The sequence below is a fragment of the Acartia tonsa genome, chromosome 4 (assembly GCF_053477335.1).
Source record: "Acartia tonsa isolate MP-2025a chromosome 4, ASM5347733v1, whole genome shotgun sequence".
Classification (NCBI taxonomy): domain Eukaryota; kingdom Metazoa; phylum Arthropoda; class Copepoda; order Calanoida; family Acartiidae; genus Acartia; species Acartia tonsa.
Genome location: NC_137263.1, coordinates 14,392,659 through 14,409,085, shown reverse-complemented (window position 1 = coordinate 14,409,085; position 16,427 = coordinate 14,392,659). Strand labels below are relative to the sequence as shown.

The following is a 16,427-nucleotide window of genomic DNA, read 5'->3' as shown; positions in this document are numbered from 1 at the left end:
ATTGGTAAATACTTTAAATCTTTTACTATAATGTTTTTAAAAAGTGCATAAATAAAGCAACAATTATATAGCAAACTATTTACTTTAAAAATTGACAATTTTTACACACAAAAAAACACATCACAGAACTCACATTTATATAACAATAATAGGGCCTAAAACCATCCCGGAACCTACATGAAGCTCCCCTAAATCGAAGATTATTTTCTTCTCGTATAATTCCTAATTCATCTTATTGTACGAGATTTGATTTTCGGATCTAAAATAGTATATAAACCTTCTCTGGATCATCTATGACAAGCTATATTTTAGAGAACCATATCGGTTCAGCGGTCAGCAAAATCCTTCAGTAGACAGACACATACACAGATAGACATCATGTTGTTTTTTTGGGTTACTTTTATATAAGGACTAGCGGTAAGGCCCGTAGATAGACATACATCCTGTTTTTTACGTAAGGATTACACTATATATAATTACCGTGAAGGCTTGAAGGGAAGCCATAATATTATAAATATTGTGTGGGATCAAACCAATTAACCCTGCAGGTGGTATCTCATTTTACCATGTACATGTGTGTATATGGAAGGACAGAGATATGGCATCTGGAAAAACAACTAAGTCTTTTCCCCTTCTTTAATTGTCATAAATAAAATAATAACAGATTATTTATTTGAAATCACAAAACTTTTTGTAACTTCCTCAAAATTAATCATAATGATATTGTATATAAGTATTTTTTTTATTTCTCCAAAGAAGTTAAAATTGACCTGGACAAGTATAATATACATGTTGAATTTTATGCAATTTACCACAAGCCACAAACAAACTTTCTGACAAGTAAGGTTAAAGAATAAGTGTTTCGCGAGCCCCACAGAGTTAGGACTTGACAAAAAAATTCTCATGAATTAAAAATTTGGTTGCTATTTGTGATACAGACCAAATTAACAAAATGCATTTTAATTCCAATGTTTTCTTGAGAATGAAGCAGCAAAGTTATAAAACTTCTTTCTAAAGATAATCATATTTCACATAAAATTTTTAGAAGTGCCTATCTCAATAAGTTTACATTTCCCTCACAGATTAAATCACTTTATTAAAATTCTCTTTAAAATATATGTATGTATCTATACATTTTGTTCAAAACTAAACAACATTGAAAGATTGCCTTTTTTCTGACACACAATATATTGACAGGCCTCCCACAGTTATTTGAAAGAATGTTTAACCCAGGATACACTTGGCTTTAGCTGCAGCCATAAAGTTATGAATCTCATATTCTGATACATTCTCAAATAGAAACTTTGAAGAGAAATTAGGATATGCATACATGTAAATCCAACAAACATCCTTATCTTCACAAAATTCAAAATTTATTCAATCCACTTTCGTTTCATTTATGACAGATTTACAGGCAGTCCCTTTTTATTTCCTTACACACGTCAATTCCTTTAAAAAAATGGATTTAGGATATACGTGGATATATTGAAAAGGGAAAATTTTCTTCAATTTATCTTGCTATCTACCTTAATTATTGGTCAGTTCGTTCATCCCGTAGGAGGGGAGGGAATGTATTAAAGTAGGGGTATGGGTGAGGGTATTGTTTTTTTAGCTAGCTTCGAGCATAAATTTATCAGAGTACATGAAAATCTGGTGCAACATCCAAATAATAATACATCGATTTTTTTAGATGATCCAGCATCAAAGCACTCAGCCGCTGAAACTGAAGTCACCCACCCAATTCTTAGGCAATGCACTTTTGCTGTCAGAAACATTGTCTTGTCATATCTGTCTCGCAGACGTAAACCAGCCGCTCTGAAGACAGATCCCCCAAGAAAATGGTCACTGGCGGCTCGTGCAAGATGGATACGAAAAATGCTGCCGAAGACCTGGGCTAACAAAACTGTTAATGGCTTAGCCCTAGTTCTAATCCAGCGGATATTAATCGGTTTCAGAGAATAATGGAAAAATATTAAGATAAAGTCTTAGGTTGGTGTTTTGAACGAACACTAGTTCAATTCATATGCTTTTCAGATATTCCCAGAGGTAAAAACATAAACTAGATTCAAATAACTCACAAAGTTAGAAATAGAAAATGAGAGAGAGAGAGAGAAAGATAAGGACAAAGAAAAGAAATAGGAAGAAAAAGAGAAAATATTAAGAAAGAAAGGCTTGAGGCAAATTACAATAAGGAAGAGATTTTTTTACGGAAGAAAAACTATTTTGGCCATAATTATTGCATTATTGAAAATGATAATTATAATTAAAATGTATTGATTTTTACATGTAAGTTACAGATCATAATATGATTATGAAAACTAAGAAAAGTTTTTCTTTAGATAAAATATCCTCTGCCCCGCGACTATGTAATACAAATGTTTAAAGTAAACGGTTATGCTCGAGTTAAAACTAATTATAAATATAATTTTGTAATTTGATAAGGTTAACCAGGGGTAGGCAAAATATAACAAGAACAATACGGTTTGAACATAGCGCAGCTAGGAATACGAACATACATTCAAAATATAGCAAGAACAATACGGTTTTAATAAAGCGCAGCTAGTAGTACGAAGATACATTCAAAATATAACAAGAACAATACGGTTTGAACATAGCGCAGCTAGTAGTACGAACATACATTCAAAATATAACAAGAACAATACGGTTTGAACATAGCGCAGCTAGTAGTGCGAACATATATTTAATTACATGATCATTATCCTATTACGTAAAGTTGTAGGTTTTTTGTCTGATTGAGTTCTTTATTTTAGGAAAATATATAAGTCCCAGGATTGATTTAGGCCATTTTATAATTTAAATTTAGGAATTGAGATGGTTTCAGACTATTTTACTGCCATTCGTTCCCTAGGTGCTTTGGGCGCAGCTGCTAGTTATAACTAAAGCAGTTTTAAATTCTTATATTTTATTCATGCATAAATATACCTCAGATTTTTAATAATCTTCTACATAACTTATCCCCTATAGGATAGGGGCGCATCCACTAGTAGAGATATATTAGAGAAGTAGCTGCGCTCACTAAGTCTAATCTAATATAGAGGTGATTTGAATTTGATATTCTGTGAGTATCAGTAAAATTGATTGATGGCTTATTCAATTCAAAAAACTTTATCAGCTTATTTAACAATTTGTTTTTTAAGAATCTAATTTGAAATATAAGAACATCTAAAGTTTCAGTTACAGAGCTACTATATAATCACTAAACATTTTGTCCGTCTGTGAACTGCTTTCAGACTACTGACTGCTTCGCCTCTAGCCTCTAGGGAAGGATGTCGGAGGTCACGAAAATAGTTTAAAACCACTTCAAGATATTTTTAAATCTTACCTAAAAAATATAGTGAATTCGGAACAGGAATTTCTGAATTTCTGTAGCTTCAGACAAATAAATATTTTGAGATAAATTACTTGTTTGTGGATGGTTTTTATATTATTAATCAAGTCACAAATGAATTGTACTTTACCCACAAAAAAAATTTCTTCAAATTTTTATTTAAATATAATGGTGGAAAAAATTGAGTTCAACTAGTTTTCTTCCTTAATGCAGCATCTCTTTCCCTGTCAAATTGGCTGCAATTTGTTTTCTATATATCTTTTTCTTCAACTTATGTTATTGTTAAAAGCGAAGCTTTTTTATAACTAAAGTCGGTCCTTCCATGACAGCTCTTTTCTTTAGCTCTAGTTATAGATTTCAAACTTTGCATGATTATTTCACTGCTAGGTACAATTTAGGAATCATTACTAGAAAGTCTGTACGTCCATTTAAAACATGTTGTTTTTTTAACTTTTTTACAACAAATTTGCACGCGATATAATTATGCTATTCATCTGATTTTTGGAATACTGATTCCTCGTACAACAATGTATAATGTTATAAGCGAAGCTTCTTTATAATCAAGTCCTAAAAATGTAAGTATGTCCTGAAATAGTAGGCTGTATTTAAGCAGTGTGGTAACAAATTTACTTATAATTTTGTTTAGTTTTATACATTTATTATTCTGCTTTTTCAGTTCTGATACTCAACAAGTGTTAATGTTCGCTTGTCCTACCGTATCAGAGCTTCGCTTTTGTGGATGTTGTCATCCTTGTTTTCTATATATCTTTTTCTTCAGCCTATGTTGTTGAGTGAACCTAAGTGGAAAATACAGAAACAAAATTGTTCTTCGTAAAATGTATTGGCCATGAACCCAATATAAAATTCTCCCCATAGTATATTTCAATAAAAATATACCCAATAATTGATCTAAGAATCAATTCTCTATTTTACAGTATAACGTAGGGTAGAAAATATTGTGTGTGTTTATTATGTGCAGAGTGACTTCGTAAAAGACATCCAAGGGGGATGGTGGAAGATTAAAATTGAATTATCATACCTTCCCCCCCCCCTCCACTCCCCAAAAAAAAAGAATAAAAAGCTTGGAAGTCCTTGCTTAGACCGATCCATATTTCTAAAAACTTTCTCCATAAAGGGACACCTCCCCCAACCATCAAAGTAGGAAAAAATGTGTTTATTTCTTGAAAGTTATTTATCCATTTTGAAAAGGTTGTAGGGCAGAATGAATTGTATGATTAATGGTATCCAGATACAGGATTTCAATATTTCTGTACCATCTGATACAAACTCCAGCAGAATCCCTTTTTTCGCCTGTTGACCTGTCCCCCCCCCCCCCTCCCTCCATCAAGCCCAGGTTAGATTGCATGATGTTCGAAAAAGTATTGGTGGCTAGTTCAAAAGATATGTATAAAAAATGGTTTATTTAGCGCTATCGCTCCATTTGGAAGAATTTCTTTTTAAAAAGCAGACATGGGGGAATGGATGTAGAATATATGTGGACATTATTACAGGGGAAATTTTTTGTCAATTTAGATTGCTATTTCTTCTGTCATTTATTGGTTTGTACTTTAATCTAATAGGAGGGGAGGGGATGGGGTTAAAGGAGACTGGGAATGATAATTATTTTAGCCAGCTACAAAATTCACTTTATTGGAGTATATGATAATCTGGTGAATGATTCAAGTAATAATAAATCCATTTGTAAGAGGGTTATGGATGGTCTACAAGTAAATTAAGTGATTCTACCTAAAACTCTGATACAACTTACAAAAACATACATAACATACTAGAGCACAACATTATAAAGTAGCGTATCTATCTACTCTACTAGAACAGTCTGTAGGTTATGCATTGTATCTTCAGGTATGAAATTCATTAAATAGTAAGTATCTTTATTATTTTAAATAGCATACAAGACTGATTCTGTAATGTGATTAAACTGTTTTAACCTATTTTAAAACGTATATAAAAAATATACTATGACACCAGTAGAATCAGACTGCAGAGCCTAAAATTGAATTAAGTCCCCAATAAACTTTTTTGGGGGGATTTAAATATTGATTTTTACTGTTGCCGTGGTCATTTTGACCAGAGCAAAAGGTCTTTTTTTATTTGGGTAAAATTCGTAGCTTTTAGAGTGTTTTGCTTCATAAATATTGTATTCTGGTATAGAGTAAAATTAGGCCTTATGATTTTACTATAAAAATTCACTAAAAAGTTAAATCTTTACAATATACCAATGAATTAACATTAACATGTTTGTGTTCTTTCACCTATTTTAAACACATAAAAATTGGCTGTAAAGGGTTAAATTTGATGTCAACAAATGTTTATGCAATATAATAAAATTATTTTTGACACATATACAAATATGATATAAAATAAGATTATTCAAACTTATTTTTAAAAAATATTTTTAAAAAGTATGTATCTTTTACGTGTATAGTTTTCATTCTTTTCATTTTAATTAAATAAAATTATTTAACTACATTGTAAATAAGTCACTTTGTGAAAACACTCTTTCGGAAATTATAAATAATTGAAATGAAACAAGAAATCTTATTGGTTTGACTTTAGCATTATGTGTTTTATTGTATTATGTTAAATTTTTCACTGAAATTAATTGTTTTAGAAAAAAAATTATTTCCATCGAACAGAGTAGAGTTTTTTTTATTATTGTATTGATATAAACTTAATCATATCAAATTGTTCTGTAAGAAACAATTTAACCCCAAACTAAAAGTTGCTTTTGATCCCGTCAAAATGATCACAGCAACATATAAAATTAATTTTTAAATCCCCCCAAAAAAGTTTATTGGGGACTTGATTCAAATTTGGGCTCTGCAGTCTGATTCTACTGGTGTCATAGTATATTTTTGATATATGATTAAAAAATAGGTTAAAAACAGTTTAAAAGAATTAATTAAACAAAAAATGAAGCTATAAAAACTGTAACTTAAACGTTAGTATCTGTAAATCCACGGTTATGTCATAAAAAGACATTTACAAGCAATACACAACCAGAGAAGGACATTTTATCTGAAGAAAATAAATTTTGCCTCCGGCAGTCAAAAGTATCACACTGTAATATCACACATTAATGAACAAAAAAACCATTAAACAAAATAATAATTTTAGAATATTTATTTATCGCAGCGTATTATAGACAGTTTTCTGCTGATATCAAAATAAAAAAAAATATAATATTAAAACCATCTTTTTAGCCATTAAGGCTTAGGGGACAATGTCCAGGCCTAACAAAACTGGTCGCCTTACTAGAAAAAGTTTACCACTAGCCATATCTTGATGATATTGCGAATGTAACGTACTTAAACAGTTTGACCTATTGTTTCTCTGAAAAGATGGTTACTAGTCTAGGGTAAGTTTTAGGCTATTTGATAGGGGTTTTATGACCCCCTCCCCTCCCTAAAAAAAAGGATTTAGGGTAAATTTCTCACTTCCTTTCAAAGCAAGACCTTTTAGAGGCTAGGAGCGCAGCCACTTGTGTAAAGTAACTGATTTCCAGTAAAACCTCATTTGAAAAATAATAAATCCTTGATTTTCAGAGAAACCTAATATTAGTCATTGATAGATTTATGGCTGCTCTGTGGGGCTGTATGATGAAGATTAATTTTAATGCTTAGAATAAATTATCTTCAGATGATTTATCCCTCCCTGATAAATATGATGTAACACGTGTGTGTTTATTATCAGGGAGTAAGGGAGGGGACAATGGATCGAATTTCAATTTTTAGGAGTCTCAGACTTTGGGTACTGGCTTAAAGGGAATGTGCAAGAATTTAGCAGTTTCTGACTGAGTTTGGGTACTTGCGCATGAAATGCCGCTACTCGTTGTGTATGTTTTGAATATTGCAGACGGGGAGAAGGGATAAGGGAAGTGGGGGCAAGGGAAATAACTACTCGTTGTGTTAGTTTGGAATGTAGCAGACGGGGAGAATGGAGAAGGGAGGTGGGGTCAAGGGGCAAGGGAAATAAACAGAATAAAAAGGGGCAGTCATATTCTTGCTAGCAGCTGGCCGGGTCCAATAATCTTGTAATATAAAAATCACACCATAAAACCTCAATATATTTCATCAAAAACAAGTTGTGATATCACTTTACATGACGCTATGGAAATCTATTATTCAATTAACAATCCCTTTATAATTTCCTACAAATTTATTGGATTAAACTGGATTCCATGCTCTTTCTTTGATAACTCTTATATTGAATTAATTGCCCATTGTCCCCTCCCTTACTCCCTGGTTTATTATAGCAGGGAGGGAAAAGACAATAATTGATATAAATTTCCCCCAAAATATTCAACCTCTAATAGCTCAAAGGTCACAAAAATTTCCTATTTCTTTCCATTTCAAAATTAAACAATATGGGGAAGATTAATTGACCGTCCATTGTCAAATCCCTACATCCCTGGTACTATAAAGTTGTACATCCATAATACATGTTGTAGATTATCTAATAACATGTTTCCTTAAGAAATATAGTTGAGAGGTGTCATTTACATTCTCTTTACTTAATAGATATATTATCACATGGATGTAGAAGCACAATTTGAAGCACTCTGATAATGTTATGCTCGCAGCTGGCTAAAATAACGATACACCCCATCCCCTCATCTCCTACAAGTTGAACAAAATGAACAATAAATAAGGTCCACATTAGCAAGCTAAATTGACGACAAATTTTGCCCTGTCAACATATCCACGTATATCCTATATCCATTCTTTCCCTCTTCTACCAAGAGTAGCAACTACAAAGCAACCAACCATAGAAATATTTAATAGCTAATATTTCCTGCGTTAATTCTTGTCTCGTACTTTTATCTAGAGATCTAGAGATAAGACAATGGGCAATAATATTATGTACAATCCCAATTATGATAAGCAATATTAGCCCCTGTTAGTAGATCAAAATGATTTAGAAAATTTTGGACACTGCTAAAGTCCAACCAAGATTTAATTAGAACCCCAAAGGTTTTTACCCAGCAAATGGGAGGTTATTAATTATGACCTGAAACCAGTAAAATTCACATTTAAATGTTTAAGATTCTTATTTTTTTAGTGGACTGTGTCGCATCCTCCATAAAGTATCATGAACCACCACAGGACCACTAGGCATATCCTATTTTAGAAAGTAGTAAAGTTTTTTTTCAAGATTAAGATCTCAATATTTACTGAACCTATTGGGTTCTCCTTTTGTGGTAAGCTTCATATTGGTCCTGTGAAAGTTCCAGGCTATTTATTTTCAGTTTTAAGACAGAAAGATAGTTTACCACTATTTAACTTCAGAAGAGAAACGTTGTGGCCTAAATCCTGCAAAAGACAATTACAATGCTTCTAAAAAACCAGTCCAGCTCTTTTAGGGATCTTTAAAACATGCCATCAAACATCAAATACGGCAGACTCTTCAATTTAATTCCAATCCTCTAAAAAGCTGCACTAAAAAGGACTGATTTGTACAAAAATAAAATTCATCTTAAAGTATTTGAATTTTAAAATACATTCATGATTTACTCAAAGGAACCAGTGCACAGTATGACACAATATATTAATGTATCTTATGTTGTTATGCTTACATATTGTAATACATTAAGCTGAGAATAAATAAGGAAAAGGTTAAATTGTTCTCGCCCTCTGTTTCCGGAATAAATTGCCCTTCTTCCCTTCTAATCGATTTATCATTACTTGGATGTTACACCAGATTATCATGTTCTTTAATAAAGTTATACTCGCAGTTGGTAAAAAAACGATACCCCCCATCCACCCACTTTACCCCATCCTATCCTCTAATACTGGATGAACGAACTGCCCAACAAATATTGTCAATATTAGCAACCTAAAGTGACGACAAATTTTTCCTGTCATAATATCCACGTATGTTATATATCCATTTTCCCTCCTCTTTCATCTTTTACAGATTTTCTCAGGAGATCTATTCTTGTAGTTCTTTAGAAATTTGCTTATCCATTCATGTTACATTAAGTTATTGGGAAAAAGTTGCACAGCTAACAGATAAGGAGAAAGTCATCATTAAAAATCGAGGTATATTTGAGAATCTGCCCCCTGTTTACACTCAGCAATACAGCCAATACAATATCTTAGCTGTAATATTATATTTGAGAATCATCCCCCTGATGGTCTGTTTACACTCAGGAATACAGCCAATACAATATCTTGGCTGTAATATTATATTTGAGAATCATCCCCCTGATGGTCTGTTTACACTCAGCAATACAGCCAATACAATATCTTGGCTGTAATATTATATTTGAGAATCATCCCCCTGATGGTCTGTTTACACTCAGCAATACAGCCAATACAATATCTTGGCTGTAATATTATATTTGAGAATCATCCCCCTGATGGTCTGTTTACACTCAACAATACAGCCAATACAATATCTTAGCTATAATATTATATTTGAGAATCATCCCCCTGATGGTCTGTTTACACTCAGCAATACAGCCAATACAATATCTTGGCTGTAATATCATATTTGAGAATCATCCCCCTGATGGTCTGTTTACACTCAGCAATACAGCCAATACAATATCTTGGCTGTAATATTATATTTGAGAATCATCCCCCTGATGGTCTGTTTACACTCAACAATACAGCCAATACAATATCTTAGCTATAATATTATATTTGAGAATCATCCCCCTGATGGTCTGTTTACACTCAGCAATACAGCCAATACAATATCTTAGCTGTAATATTATATTTGAGAATCATCCCCCTGATGGTCTGTTAACACTAAGCAATACACCCAATACAATATCTTAGCTGTAATATTATATTTGAGAATCATCCCCCTGATGGTCTGTTTACACTCAGCAATACAGCCAATACAATATCTTGGCTGTAATATTATATTTGAGAATCATCCCTCTGATGGTCTGTTTACACTCAGCAATACAGCCAATACAATATCTTGGCTGTAATATTATATTTGAGAATCATCCCCCTGATGGTCTGTTTACACTCAGCAATACAGCCAATACAATATCTTGGCTGTAATATTATATTTGAGAATCATCCCCCTGATGGTCTGTTTACACTCAGCAATACAGCCAATACAATATCTTGGCTGTAATATTATATTTGAGAATCATCCCCCTGATGGTCTGTTTACACTCAACAATACAGCCAATACAATATCTTAGCTATAATATTATATTTGAGAATCATCCCCCTGATGGTCTGTTTACACTCAGCAATACAGCCAATACAATATCTTAGCTGTAATATTATATTTGAGAATCATCCCCCTGATGGTCTGTTAACACTAAGCAATACACCCAATACAATATCTTAGCTGTAATATTATATTTGAGAATCATCCCCCTGATGGTCTGTTTACACTCAGCAACACAGCCAATACAATATCTTGGCTGTAATATTATATTTGAGAATCATCCCCCTGATGGTCTGTTTACACTCAACAATACAGCCAATACAATATCTTAGCTATAATATTATATTTGAGAATCATCCCCCTGATGGTCTGTTTACACTCAGCAATACAGCCAATACAATATCTTAGCTGTAATATTATATTTGAGAATCATCCCCCTGATGGTCTGTTAACACTAAGCAATACACCCAATACAATATCTTAGCTGTAATATTATATTTGAGAATCATCCCCCTGATGGTCTGTTTACACTCAGCAATACAGCCAATACAATATCTTGGCTGTAATATTATATTTGAGAATCATCCCCCTGATGGTCTGTTTACACTCAGCAATACAGCCAATACAATATCTTAGCTGTAATATTATATTTGAGAATCATCCCCCTGATGGTCTGTTAACACTAAGCAATACACCCAATACAATATCTTAGCTGTAATATTATATTTGAGAATCATCCCCCTGATGGTCTGTTTACACTCAGCAATACAGCCAATACAATATCTTGGCTGTAATATTATATTTGAGAATCATCCCCCTGATGGTCTGTTTACACTCAGCAATACAGCCAATACAATATCTTGGCTGTAATATTATATTTGAGAATCATCCCCCTGATGGTCTGTTTACACTCAGCAATACAGCCAATACAATATCTTGGCTGAAATATTATATTTGAGAATCATCCCCCTGATGGTCTGTTTACACTCAACAATACAGCCAATACAATATCTTAGCTATAATATTATATTTGAGAATCATCCCCCTGATGGTCTGTTTACACTCAGCAATACAGCCAATACAATATCTTAGCTGTAATATTATATTTGAGAATCATCCCCCTGATGGTCTGTTTACACTCAGCAATACAGCCAATACAATATCTTGGCTGTAATATTATATTTGAGAATCATCCCCCTGATGGTCTGTTTACACTCAACAATACAGCCAATACAATATCTTAGCTGTAATATTATATTTGAGAATCATCCCCCTGATGGTCTGTTAACACTAAGCAATACACCCAATACAATATCTTAGCTGTAATATTATATTTGAGAATCATCCCCCTGATGGTCTGTTTACACTCAGCAATACAGCCAATACAATATCTTGGCTGTAATATTATATTTGAGAATCATCCCCCTGATGGTCTGTTTACACTCAGCAATACAGCCAATACAATATCTTAGCTGTAATATTATATTTGAGAATCATCCCCCTGATGGTCTGTTAACACTAAGCAATACACCCAATACAATATCTTAGCTGTAATATTATATTTGAGAATCATCCCCCTGATGGTCTGTTTACACTCAGCAATACAGCCAATACAATATCTTGGCTGTAATATTATATTTGAGAATCATCCCCCTGATGGTCTGTTTACACTCAGGAATACAGCCAATACAATATCTTGGCTGTAATATTATATTTGAGAATCATCCCCCTGATGGTCTGTTTACACTCAGCAATACAGCCAATACAATATCTTGGCTGTAATATTATATTTGAGAATCATCCCCCTGATGGTCTGTTTACACTCAGCAATACAGCCAATACAATATCTTGGCTGTAATATTATATTTGAGAATCATCCCCCTGATGGTCTGTTTACACTCAACAATACAGCCAATACAATATCTTAGCTATAATATTATATTTGAGAATCATCCCCCTGATGGTCTGTTTACACTCAGCAATACAGCCAATACAATATCTTGGCTGTAATATCATATTTGAGAATCATCCCCCTGATGGTCTGTTTACACTCAGCAATACAGCCAATACAATATCTTGGCTGTAATATTATATTTGAGAATCATCCCCCTGATGGTCTGTTTACACTCAGCAATACAGCCAATACAATATCTTGGCTGTAATATTATATTTGAGAATCATCCCCCTGATGGTCTGTTTACACTCAACAATACAGCCAATACAATATCTTAGCTATAATATTATATTTGAGAATCATCCCCCTGATGGTCTGTTTACACTCAGCAATACAGCCAATACAATATCTTAGCTGTAATATTATATTTGAGAATCATCCCCCTGATGGTCTGTTAACACTAAGCAATACACCCAATACAATATCTTAGCTGTAATATTATATTTGAGAATCATCCCCCTGATGGTCTGTTTACACTCAGCAACACAGCCAATACAATATCTTGGCTGTAATATTATATTTGAGAATCATCCCCCTGATGGTCTGTTTACACTCAACAATACAGCCAATACAATATCTTAGCTATAATATTATATTTGAGAATCATCCCCCTGATGGTCTGTTTACACTCAGCAATACAGCCAATACAATATCTTAGCTGTAATATTATATTTGAGAATCATCCCCCTGATGGTCTGTTAACACTAAGCAATACACCCAATACAATATCTTAGCTGTAATATTATATTTGAGAATCATCCCCCTGATGGTCTGTTTACACTCAGCAATACAGCCAATACAATATCTTGGCTGTAATATTATATTTGAGAATCATCCCCCTGATGGTCTGTTTACACTCAGCAATACAGCCAATACAATATCTTAGCTGTAATATTATATTTGAGAATCATCCCCCTGATGGTCTGTTAACACTAAGCAATACACCCAATACAATATCTTAGCTGTAATATTATATTTGAGAATCATCCCCCTGATGGTCTGTTTACACTCAGCAATACAGCCAATACAATATCTTGGCTGTAATATTATATTTGAGAATCATCCCCCTGATGGTCTGTTTACACTCAGCAATACAGCCAATACAATATCTTGGCTGTAATATTATATTTGAGAATCATCCCCCTGATGGTCTGTTTACACTCAGCAATACAGCCAATACAATATCTTGGCTGAAATATTATATTTGAGAATCATCCCCCTGATGGTCTGTTTACACTCAACAATACAGCCAATACAATATCTTAGCTATAATATTATATTTGAGAATCATCCCCCTGATGGTCTGTTTACACTCAGCAATACAGCCAATACAATATCTTAGCTGTAATATTATATTTGAGAATCATCCCCCTGATGGTCTGTTTACACTCAGCAATACAGCCAATACAATATCTTGGCTGTAATATTATATTTGAGAATCATCCCCCTGATGGTCTGTTTACACTCAGCAATACAGCCAATACAATATCTTAGCTGTAATATTATATTTGAGAATCATCCCCCTGATGGTCTGTTAACACTAAGCAATACACCCAATACAATATCTTAGCTGTAATATTATATTTGAGAATCATCCCCCTGATGGTCTGTTTACACTCAGCAATACAGCCAATACAATATCTTAGCTGTAATATTATATTTAAGAATCATCCCCCTGATGGTCTGTTTACACTCAGCAATACAGCCAATACAATATCTTAGCTGTAATATTATATTTAAGAATCATCCCCCTTATGGTATGTTTACACCCAACAATACAGCCAATATAATATCTTAGCTGTAATATTATATTTGAGAATCATCCCCCTGATGGTCTGTTTACACTCAGCAATACAGCCAATACAATATCTTAGCTTTAATATTATATTTGAGAATCATCCCCCTGATGGTCTGTTTACACTCAGCAATACAGCTAATACAATATCTTAGCTGTAATATTATATTTAAGAATCATACCCCTGATGGTCTGTTTACACTCAGCAATACAGCCAATACAATATCTTAGCTGTAGTTTTATATTTGAGAATCATCCCCCTGATGGTCTGTTTACACTCAGCAATACAGCCAATACAATATCTTAGCTGTAATATTATATTTGAGAATCATCCCCCTGATGGTCTGTTTACACTCAGCAATACAGCCAATACAATATCTTAGCTGTAATATTATATTTGAGAATCATCCCCCTGATGGTCTGTTTACACTCAGCAATACAGCCAATACAATATCTTAGCTGTAATATTATATTTGAGAATCATCCCCCTGATGGTCTGTTTACACTCAGCAATACAGCCAATACAATATCTTAGCTGTAATATTATATTTGAGAATCATCCCCTTGATGGTCTGTTTACACTCAGCAATACAGCCAATACAATATCTTAGCTGCAATATTACATACACACACAGGGAATAATCTTTACAGGGATCAACAGCCGCAAATTTTGAGGACGATTGGGCGGCAGCTGAATGTTGTTAGAAAATGCGATGATCTATAGAAGCATATGAAGATTGTTGCGGCTAGGTAAAACTCATGAAAAACATGGATGACACAATCCATAAAAGCAAAGCTCTGAAATAAAATTAAAGGGCATGCTTACATTTTTAGGTCATCATTATGCTTTACTTATGATATTGTACCTTGTTGTTCGAGGAATCACAATTAAAAAATCAAATAAAGAGGATAATTATTACATAAAAATAATTTTGTTTAAAGAGTTAAAAATCAGCATTTTTTCAATGGACGTACAGACTATCTGGTAACGATTATAGAGTTGCTACGCCATTCTGACAGCTTCAGGTTATACATAAATATTACAGCTGTCTTGCGGCTGATTTTATTGGTGAAGTGTATAGCTGCGATATTATTTTAAATTTAACAATAGGCTGCTGATGTAGCTTGCTAAAAAAAGCGGCTTAATATAGATGCGGCTGAAGGACTGAACAATCTTTACATGAACTAACAATTTTCTTATATTATCAGAGATTATAGTCATAAACAGAGAATCATTTAGTTCACCTAATTACACAACTATAATTCAATAGATACAACATTCTTAATTATATCATACAAATTGATTTTGCAGCTTAGGTAAATATATCTTTATTAATGTAAAATTTTCTAAAAATATGTAAAGGTATAAAAATGCCCATATTTGCAATGGATCGATGATAATTAAGAGGGAGTTGAGTAGCATACCATACCCCCCCCCTGCCTCCCTCCTGAGAAAAATATTTGAACGCGTGGGACATAAAATGGGACATCAAATAGCCTAAAACCTGAAAGCTATCGAACATATGCCGGTATAACCGTAAAGGAGACTCTATTAAACTTGGTCAATGAAAACAGAAATACATTCTATTGCTTTATGAAATAGGAAATAATGAAATTATCAATTAGGCATTTTAGTTTCAGAACTAAAACTAATTTGAGAAAAGACGAAAAAATCACAAGGAGGGGGGGGGGGGGTTCGGCTTATTTTTTTTTTAAGTAAGAAAAATATTTAAATAATTTTTGAGATTTTACACTTTCATATAAATTTGTGATAATGAAACCAAAATTTCTATCAAAATTATTAGTCTATTTTCTGTTGATAATTTAAATTTTGTGAAAACAAAATCACCAAACCTCTCCATGTGTCTTTCACGTCAACCAGTATTTCTACATTAAAAAATCAGCAAATTTAAAATAAAGACAGTAGATCCAATTTTTTTCTGAATTCATACAAATGGATTAATTGTGACATAGAATTCACTAGATTATTTTAGATTAATTCTGATGAATTTTCATTATTATCATTTTTTTCCTTTTTTCGTGATTTAGTCTAATTTACACTTTTTTATTTTACATAAACTAAAACTTTTCATAAATTTGATTCGACAATTTAAAACATTTTTTTATATAATTTTAGACAACTTAGCATGATTTGTCAGATTTGTACTTTA

General features: G+C 32.9%; 1 protein-coding gene across 3 annotated transcripts in view; it reads right to left on the bottom strand.

Moving 5' to 3' along the window:
• The window catches only part of Uch-L5 (ubiquitin carboxy-terminal hydrolase L5), a 294,886-nt gene that overhangs the window by 11,227 nt on the left and 267,232 nt on the right, over positions 1-16,427 (bottom strand). The gene's annotated exons all lie outside the window — the stretch shown is intronic.